Source organism: Acomys minous (genome assembly GCF_964271855.1).
Source record: "Acomys minous genome assembly, chromosome: 15".
Taxonomy (NCBI): Eukaryota; Metazoa; Chordata; class Mammalia; order Rodentia; family Muridae; genus Acomys; species Acomys minous.
Genome location: NC_140497.1, coordinates 95,006,891 through 95,016,345, shown reverse-complemented (window position 1 = coordinate 95,016,345; position 9,455 = coordinate 95,006,891).

The window sequence follows — 9,455 nt, the reverse complement described above, 5'->3', positions numbered from 1 at the left end:
GCGAGCATCTTGAGAGTGTTATATTTGTAACCTCCAGTGAGGTCTTCGTTCAGCTCTCATCACCAAGGTATTAAAAGCCTACTGGGAAATAAGGACTTTTGTCCAAAGTCGTTCATGAGCTGAGTTGTTTCACAATTGCAGCAGACTACGAGGCCTGGGTTTAAAGGCTGGTGAGACACTTCTGTGGTTAAAAGCGTACATTGCTCTTGCAGAGGACCTGTTTTGTTTCTCAGCGTGCTTTCTGTGCAGATTACAAACACTTGTACCTAGCTCCAGGGTATCCAATACCCTTGTCTGGCATCTGCAGGTGCCTACAACATGCTGCACACATGCACAAATGCACACATGCACACATGCACTCATGCACATACGCATGCAGACTACTAAGGAAGTGGCATCTCCAGACAACCTCAGGTTCGAAGAGTAATTAAATATGATAGGAGCTCAAGTGTAATGTGTGCTGTAGATAAGGCAGCCAAGGTTTGGAATATTTAAGATGTTGATTTGCAAGCATGTTTGTGTGTGTGTGTGTGTGTGTGTGTGTGTGTGTGTGTAGTCCTCCGTTCTGCCACCCCACCCTTCAGCCCCATATTATAAACCTGCAACTCCCCTCCCCCTTTCTCTTTTTCCATCTATTTTCTCCCTTTGTTTTGGAGACTTTCCTCAAATGTGTGGGCAGCCTTAACGGTTTGCACTTAAGATCAGACAGTAACAGCATATGGAAGCTCGCTTTGCAGAAACCTTGGACTGACTGATAGCTGCGGACACTCCTTCCCAGCTGCCTGGTTTTGCTGTAGGAAGGCAGTGAGTGATTCCTGGCTCTTTGTTGAAGAAGCCATACGCATCAGAGGTGTTTTCCGTGAGATCATCCAGTTCCTCAGGAAGCCTGGAGACTCCTGTGTAGGTACCATGCAGAAGTTTTGCTCACCTCTCTCCACTATCCCTACAGCCCTCCCTGGTGCTTCTCCACTTAAAGGATCAGCTTTGAGCAACACCCCCAAATGCTCACACTGTAGCAAATGCACTTCTCATCTGTCTCTGGCTGTACGGGTCCTTCCATGTAAAGGTTACGCGGCAAATATTTTCTATCCCAAATGTCAAAACAACTATGGACTTCCCTGAGGGAAGTGTTTTTCCAAAACTCTGTGAAATCAGGTTGGCAGGCCATGAGAGACGTAACACAGCGGTGACGCATGTCCCTGTAAAAACATGGGAAATGGTACACTCAAGTCCCCACATGCACAAATGCAAAAACCGCAAGCTGCGGTCTTGGGACTCCTCACACTTCTGGGGCAGTGGGTACAACAATCACTTCTCTCAGAATAGAGTCCATGGTCCTGCAATCATCTGTTTATTCTCCACAAAGATTTCTTCAGAGCTATCGCTCTCCTTCCAAAGAAATAATTGGGCTTAAAACCTCTGTGGGGAAAACTCGCACACCCTTGCAGCCTGACTCTCTAGAGATAGCAAGCTCTTCCCACGCAAATGTAATAGTAATAGCAGCTTTTCTACAAGTGGGAAATGTTTAGAACATTTAGAGAGCTGGTTCCAAGGAGGCAGCTGAAAGGGACAAAATATCCCTGGTGTTGCAGCTAAGGTGGGTAGGCGGCTCAAATGCGTGTGGATCTCCCCTCCTGACAGATGCCGAAAGCTTCTGAGGTGCGGTCCCACAGCAGAGCAGTGTCCCAGGGGAAGCATGACACTCTCGGGACACGCAAGTGTCTAGAGAGTGCCTCAGTCACTGAAGGCTCAAGTGCAAGGACGAAGGTGGGGGTGGGGTGGGGCGTGGCGGGGGCTAGGCACTGGCCAAGGCGCAGCACGGTGCCTCACACCCCTCTCTAGGCCCCTCCTCCCTATATCGACTCCCCAAACACCTTGTCCTCTGCACTTCACATAGACCTGGGGCCTGCAGCTCATGATCCAGCTCATAACCTCTGTGCAATCTCTTAGTGCGACCGCTCTTCCTCCTCGCAGAACATAGAGGACAGAGACAGCGAGCAACAAACAGCCAAACCTCCCACTCAGGCCAGAGGAGATGCACAGCCATCAAAACAGAATCCACGTTCTTCTGTCTGTCTCCTTTCTTCCTCCCTCCCTCCCTTTCTCCCTTTTCATGTTTTTCCCCCCTATTTATTTATTTTTTGAAACAAGGTCTCAGGAGGTCCAGGTTGGCCTGGAACTCTCTGTCTAGCGGACGGTGGGGCAACATGGAACCTCTGATTTTGATGTCCCTGTCTTCCTAAAATGACCTTCTTTCTTTTCTTTTTTTCTGTTTCTTTGGGTTTTCTGTTTATCTGTTTTTCAAGACAGGGTTTCTCTGTGTATCCTTGGCTGTCCTGGACTCGAGTGGTAGACCAGGCTGGCCTTGAACTCACATCAGTCTGCCTGCCTCTGCGGCCTGAGTGCTGGGATTAAAGGCATGTGCCACCACGCCCACCTAGATGACCTTACTGAGGATGGGGGGGGGGGGGACTGACGGGAGGCTACCAGTGTGCACACCCAATCTGAATTGCCACACTGTGGGCCCCGTGTGTGTTTAGCATCTCGGAATTCCACACAGGAGAAAACGTGTCAGACCTCCCTGTCGCCTTGGCCAGTGCATGGCCCCCCTGCCTTCATCTTTGCACTTGAGCCTTCAGTGACTGAGGCACTCGATAGACGCTTGTGTGTCCTGAGAGTGTCATTCTTCCGCTGGGACACCGCTCTGCTGTGGGACCGCACCACAGAAGCTTTCAGTGTCTATGAGGAGGGGCACTCCATATGCATTTGAGCCGCCTACCCGCCTTAGCTGCAACACCGGGGATATTTTGTCCCTTTCAGCTGCCTCCTTGGACCCAGCCTTCTAAATGTTCTTTTTTTCTTCACTTACTTGGGAAATGCACGCTTAAGCTTGGAAACTTTCCATTCAGAATACTCATCAAATTAAACTTTGTCAGGAAATAGAGAGTAACATTTATGTCCCAAAAGACAAAGATGTTTCCACTGGTGCATAAGCCTTGGTTGTCTAATAAACATTGTCTTTTCCTCCCTGGCCCATTTCCCGAGGCCTGAGCTCTAATTAGGCTTTCTGGGAGGAGCAGGCGGCGACTTAGGACTAGGGGACTGGTTGAGCATGGATTCTCCAGCACGTCACCTTCTTCCCAGGCATCCCACCAGGTCCTGAGCTCTCTCCACCTACATCTCCCCTCCCTGGACATAAGCAGTTGCTCCCTCTTCTTCAGGCTTTGGGTTCACTGGCTCTGGAGTGTGGCACCATCTCTTGTGGGTTTTCCCTGCTCCTCACCCACATCCTTGTAAATAGTCTTTTATTGGAGTTTCTTCAAATTACCCAGTCAGGGTGCACCATCTGTTGTCCACTGGGACACTGACTGGCACAGTATGAGGAGTGATATTTACCAAAGCAAAAGGCCTGGCCTACGCAGAGAGTGAAAATAAAATAAGGATGCTATTTATTTAAGTCATAAAAATAAGCGAAGCCCAAGAACAAAATCCTGTTATGGTTACCACATGTAAGAAAACATTAATTGGTAACAAAAAAACCGTGTCAATAATCCAGGCTTTCTATACTTGGTCCATGCTTTCGATCGCTGTGTATAAAAACTTGTAAAACTTATATTTCTTTTGAATTTCTAATTTCTAAGGAAATAAATACATAAATTTCTAAGAAAATAAACACTGCATTCAGTAAACAACATCACTGGAAGATATGACTGCAACTCTAACAGACTTTGATGAAATGGGCATAGGAAGGGTAGAAAAGTTGTAAGGAAACCAAAGATGAAATCAAAGAAATTAAATCTGTATGAGAAGCAGCCCAGAGCAGGATCACAACTGAGTGAAATTAAGCCACTGGCTGTGAAGATCTCGTGCGCGCGCACACACACACACATGCTGTCACAACACAGGGAACATATCCAGAAACCAGCCAAGACACAAGTGAAGTCCGTAGGAGGACACATTAAACATGAACATTCAAAAAGCAAGACTTGCTGATCATCAGAACATTTGCTTAGAAAGGACAAGAATCCAGTTGCGCTAGATTTTAACTCTCTCTCACACCCCGCCGTGTGTGTGTGTGTGTGTGTGTGTGTGTGTGTGTGTGTGTGTGTGTATGTGTGTGTGTGTGTGTATGTGTAGGGGTTTGTGCATATGAGTGCAGATGCCTGAGGAGACCAGAAGACGGCACCAAGTCCTCTGGAACTGGAGATACAGATCCTGTGAGCTGCCTGATGTGGGTGCTAAACTGACCTCCGGTCCTCAGGAAGAACATCACGTGCTTCTAACTGCTGAGCTGTCTCTCCAGCCCAGTAGCCACATAAATCCAAGGAGGCATTATATGTGTCACTTAATGAATTTGTCTATAATGACAGCAAATTAATTTGTGCAACTTCATGAGGAAAGCTACAGAGCCTTAGTTTTTAGCAAACAAGTGGACTGAAGTGTCATTAGGCAGGAAGATTCACTATTGTGAAAATAAAAGTTATTCACAAATTGTGTAGAGAATTATATGTAATTGTAATCAAAATACTGGCGGCACTTTTGCATAGTCAGGGTGCAGAGACTGAAGATGTGGTCAAAGGATTCACAATCATATAAGAAATTATGTAAAAACTCTAGCAAAGAAGTTTTTTTTAATAAGTAAGCCAAAAGAGGAGTGGCTGGAGAGATGGCTCAGCAGTGAGGAGCACTGGCTGTTCACCAGAGAGCTATGTTTCGGTTCCTAGCACCATCTGGTAATTCAAGCCCTCCTCTGGCCTCCTCCAGCACCACAAGCATGCATGTGGTACACAGACATGCACCCAGACAAAGCACCCAGGAACATAGGATAAATAAATAAAAGTTTTAAAAGGCTTAAAGGAAAAAAAGTTGACCACAGCTGATATCATAAAGTCATAATAACTAAAGCTTTCTATTACTTTCACAACCATGGGAACTAGTAACGCATGAAAGAAAATAAATGTTATTTTTAAAAAAATAGCCATTGTTACACACATGAGATGAGGTTATAGGTGGGAAAAAGAGGTATTACTTAGTGGTATAAAACATGAATAAATTTGTTTTTAAAAATATTGTTCAGCTCACCTCATGTCATACCAAAAAACAATACCAAATGGTTCATACAACTGCTCATTTAAGTTGTATCATAAAAACATTTTAAAAATCATAAAGGAACATAAAGTCTTGTATTGAGAAGTTTTCTATAGAAAAGCGATATAATTTCCTGGTGTGGACCCACCGCCTCCCTCTCCTGTAGACTCTCTCTCTCTCAGCTTTCTCCCTTCTGGCCCATCCCAATCCTTTTGTGACAGCTGACACCTAGAAACACTTCCCTCCTGGGCCCCCAGCGGCCGCCCAGGGCTGGGACACAGATGGGTGACTTTTGCCCATTAGCCCCACTCCTGTGACAATCTGCTCACCGGGCCTCTCCAACCCCTCAACTTCATTCACTGGAGACTCCAACTCTTGGTACAGAGCCAGGGTCCCCTGGCCCTGTTATCCCTGTCTCTCTAGATTGTTCTTTGTCCTGCTGCAACCTACTTGTAGGACATTCCTCCTCCTACCACATCCTCAGCTCCCTCAGCTCCCCGCCTCTCGGTGTGGACAGGATCCCTTCGCTGCCCCGGCTCTCCCCGCAGTCCCTCTCAGGCTTCTCCCCAGCCCACTCTCTTCCTCTCTGGCACCCACCAACCTGCAGAAGCACTCTGTACGGGCAACCCACAGGCACCACACTTTGCTAAGATCCAGACAGGGCAACAGAAACCAAGGACCAAATACTCACCCCACAAAGATGAGACCAGATATCAGCACCCAGAATCTCCTCAATCACATAACTCAGATGCCTCAGCCCCGGTGCAAAAACACAAACATGGACAGCCAAGGAAATTTCCGTCCACTAGAACCCAGCAACCCTACTGCAGTAGGCCCTGAGAAATGCAATATAGCAAAGCACAAGACAAGGACATTATAACGGAAAGCTATAATGACCGGTCAAAGACTTTAAAGGGGATCTGAATAAATTCCTTAGTGAAGTCTGTGAAAACAAAAACAGTTGTATGAAACAATGAAAACTATTCATGCCACGAAAGCAGAATTTAGCAAAGAAATAGATCATTAAAGAAGACCCTAACTAAAATAAAACCACAAGTGAAAAATTTAGGAAGTCAAACAAAAACGTCATCAGTAAGCCTCACCAAGGCTACGAGACGTGGAAGGGAGGGTCTCGAGCTTCGAAGACAAAAATGATGCTATGGATGGATACGTCAGTCAAAGAGAATGTTACATCTAAAAATAATTCAAGCACAAAACATCCAGGAAATCTGGAACACTATGAAAAGGCCAAAACTATGAATAGCAGCTGTAGAGGATAGAGGAGAAACCCAGACGAAAGGCGCAGAAAACATTTTCAACAAAACCATAAAAGGTAATTTCTACAACCTAAAGGAGATGCCTATCAACATACAAGAAGCTCACGGAACACCAAACACACAGGACTGCAAAAGCAATTCCCCACCACATATAATAGTCAAAACACGAAATGTGCATATCAGAGAAAGAATATTAAAGTGTGGGAGGAGAAAAGACCAAGTAACACAAACTGGACCCATTAGACTAACACACGATGTCTGGGTGAGGATTCCAAAAGCCCGGGAACCCAAATGAATGTTTTACAGACTCTCTGAGACCACAGATGCCAGCAGGAGCCAGAAAAATCCCAAGAGCCAGAGGGAATGGGTAAGCAAGAAAACACTGTCGCCCAGACGCAAAAGGACTCGCGCACATAGGGACTCACAGAGACTGCGGCTGCGTGCAGAGGCTGCGCAGGTCCGAGCCAGATGGGGTCCCAGCACTGAGAGGAGGAGTGGACACAGCTCCCACCCCTCACCAAGAAGCCATCCCTGACTGGCATGTGCTTGCAGAGGAAAATTTAATTGTCCCCTTAGGTTCTCACTGGGTCTGTTAACCACACTTAGGAGCAGGCGCGTGCCCTGCAGATGGCCAACACGTACCTCCACCTTCTATACCATACCTTCTTACAGCCTGAGTCCACCTGAGGAATCTACCCTGAGAAAATAGCACAAGCTATGTTTCAAGATGTCTGTCCCAGTTTGCTCACTGTAGCAAAAGGCAATGGTAACAAACTAAATGTCTGGTAATAGGAGAACGGGTGAATAAATTACGTGTAAGTAGTTGCAATTTCCCCGTTCTTGTGACTCTTTATGGGCTTGGCAAGTACTCGAAAAATACAAACAAAAAAACCACATTAGCTAATTCATTTGCTCTTTTTTTATATATTGCATTCTCTAGAGTTAAAAAAAAATGCCTAGTTTATTTCAGACAGCATCAGCCTTTGGGCCACACTGCACACAGATGGGGAAAGGAGGCCTGTGTTCCCCGACTCCAGCGCACTTATGAAGCAGGCCCGGGAGCGCCAGGCAGGCGGCTAGCTAAACGTCTTAGGACTCACCTTGCCAACTCAGTTGTTTGGTGAAGTGCCCAAACAGATGTGGGTGATCCCGGGTTCTAGTCTCTTTGTCCAGATCACCTTTGCTGTCAGTATGTGCTTGCCTGCATTGACTCAGCAACTATAACTGCTAAAGACACCCTGTCCCTTGTGTGGCATTCTGGGCCTGGTTTCTATTGGCTAGATCACGAAGTCGCTCATACTCCAAACTTTCAGTAGTAGCGTCTGTCTGTAAGCTAAATAATTCTCACTAGAGAATCACACTTATTTAAAATATTAATAATACAGCAACTAATAAAAAGCATGAAATGAACTTTTCATTTAAACACTTTGTCAGGCTCAAAACAAAAAAACAAAAACAAAAAACAAAAAACAAAACAACAACAACAAAAGAAAAAACACCCCACAACGTTCTAAGAAAAGCCACACAGAAATACAGGGGGTGAAATGTTTTAAAATATTTTCAAGACGTGCACAAGGGCTCACGGCTCTAATTCCAGCTCTGGGGAGAACGAGGCAGGAGGATCATCATGAGTTTGAGGCCAGCCCGAGCTGGACAGTAGGACACCAAAACAATACAAATCATCTGAGCTGAGCTGGTACAAAAGCAAGTCCTGTCGTCACAGGCAGCTTCTCTGACCAGAAGAGGTACCCAGGCGGGCTCTCGGCTGACCAGGTTATCTGGTGGACCAGTAAGACCACAGGACAGGAACGGTACTTCACACTTCCTGTCCACAGCAGAGCTAGGCCTGCAAGCGGTAAGGACCGAGAGGCTTTTCCTGCCTGCCAGTAACAATGTAGCAAAGGAAACCTTTTGATCCCAGGCTGCGGACAGGCGGGTAATAAAATATCCCTGTAAGAACCCGGAACCAGGTGGTGGTGGCGCACACCTTTAATCCCCGCACTCTGGAGACAGAGGCAGGCAGATCGCTGTGAGTTTGAGACGAGCCTGGTCTACAAAATGAGTCCAAGACAGCCAAGGCTACACAGAGAAACCCTGTCTCTGAGGCGGGGGTGGGGGATGGGGGGGGGAGGGAAGAACCTGGAGCCACACCCAGCCCCTCTCCTGAGTTTGGAACTAGACTTTCATAGCTGGTATGATACAAAACACCCAAGTCATGAACTTGCAGAAGCTATTTGAGGACATCTTCCAGAAGAGTATCTAAAGCTCCTTGATGAATCTCACCACAGGGAAACCATCCAGGAAACACAAACTTTCCGTCCTTCATGCACTTTCTATCCCATTAACTGTACATCACAAAAGTACGGACAGCAAAAATCACGGATGAGGAGGGACTGCAGCAGCAACAGCAAGTACAGGCATGCCACCAATGCATGCCAGGCACACTCACCTGTCATGTAGCGGGCGTACATAACTTATACATATGTCTATAGGACTGCATATGAAATACACGGGTGTATGCCACTCCCACAGCTAGGGAGGGCGGTTAGTCCTGCTTTTCGATGGGGAAGTATCTACCGTCGTGGCTACTTTGTGGCACGCGGGGGGGGGGGGGGGGAAGGGGGGACGTCCACACAGGCGGTCTGACCCCAGGATCCATGTTTCTACTCATTAGTTCGAACAGCTCCTGCACACAGTGACCTAGAGAGGGCTCTGAAGGCCAACGGATGCTGGACCCCACATTAGTTGTACAGGGTGCTCATGGGAAGAGGAAGTCCATCGGACTCTTCAGCTTGCCACGTTTTTAGTCACACACTCACTCCACGGGCCTTTTTAAAAAAAAAGCATCTCCTATTACTGGAGGCTCAGCAACTTTGGACCAAGCTGATCCTACACACAGTCACTCTGGAACTCCGCGAGGCCAGTGCCATCGTGCAAAACTGGGCGCTGTGGCCACATCACAGCCCCCACCTGACTGCTATCTCTGAGCCTTGGGAGCGTGCCTCTGCAGGAAGCAGTGGGGAAAGATCTTTAAATGTGTCTCCAGGGGGCAGTGCTTTGCCTTTCTATAAACCCTGTTGTCCCTTGGCT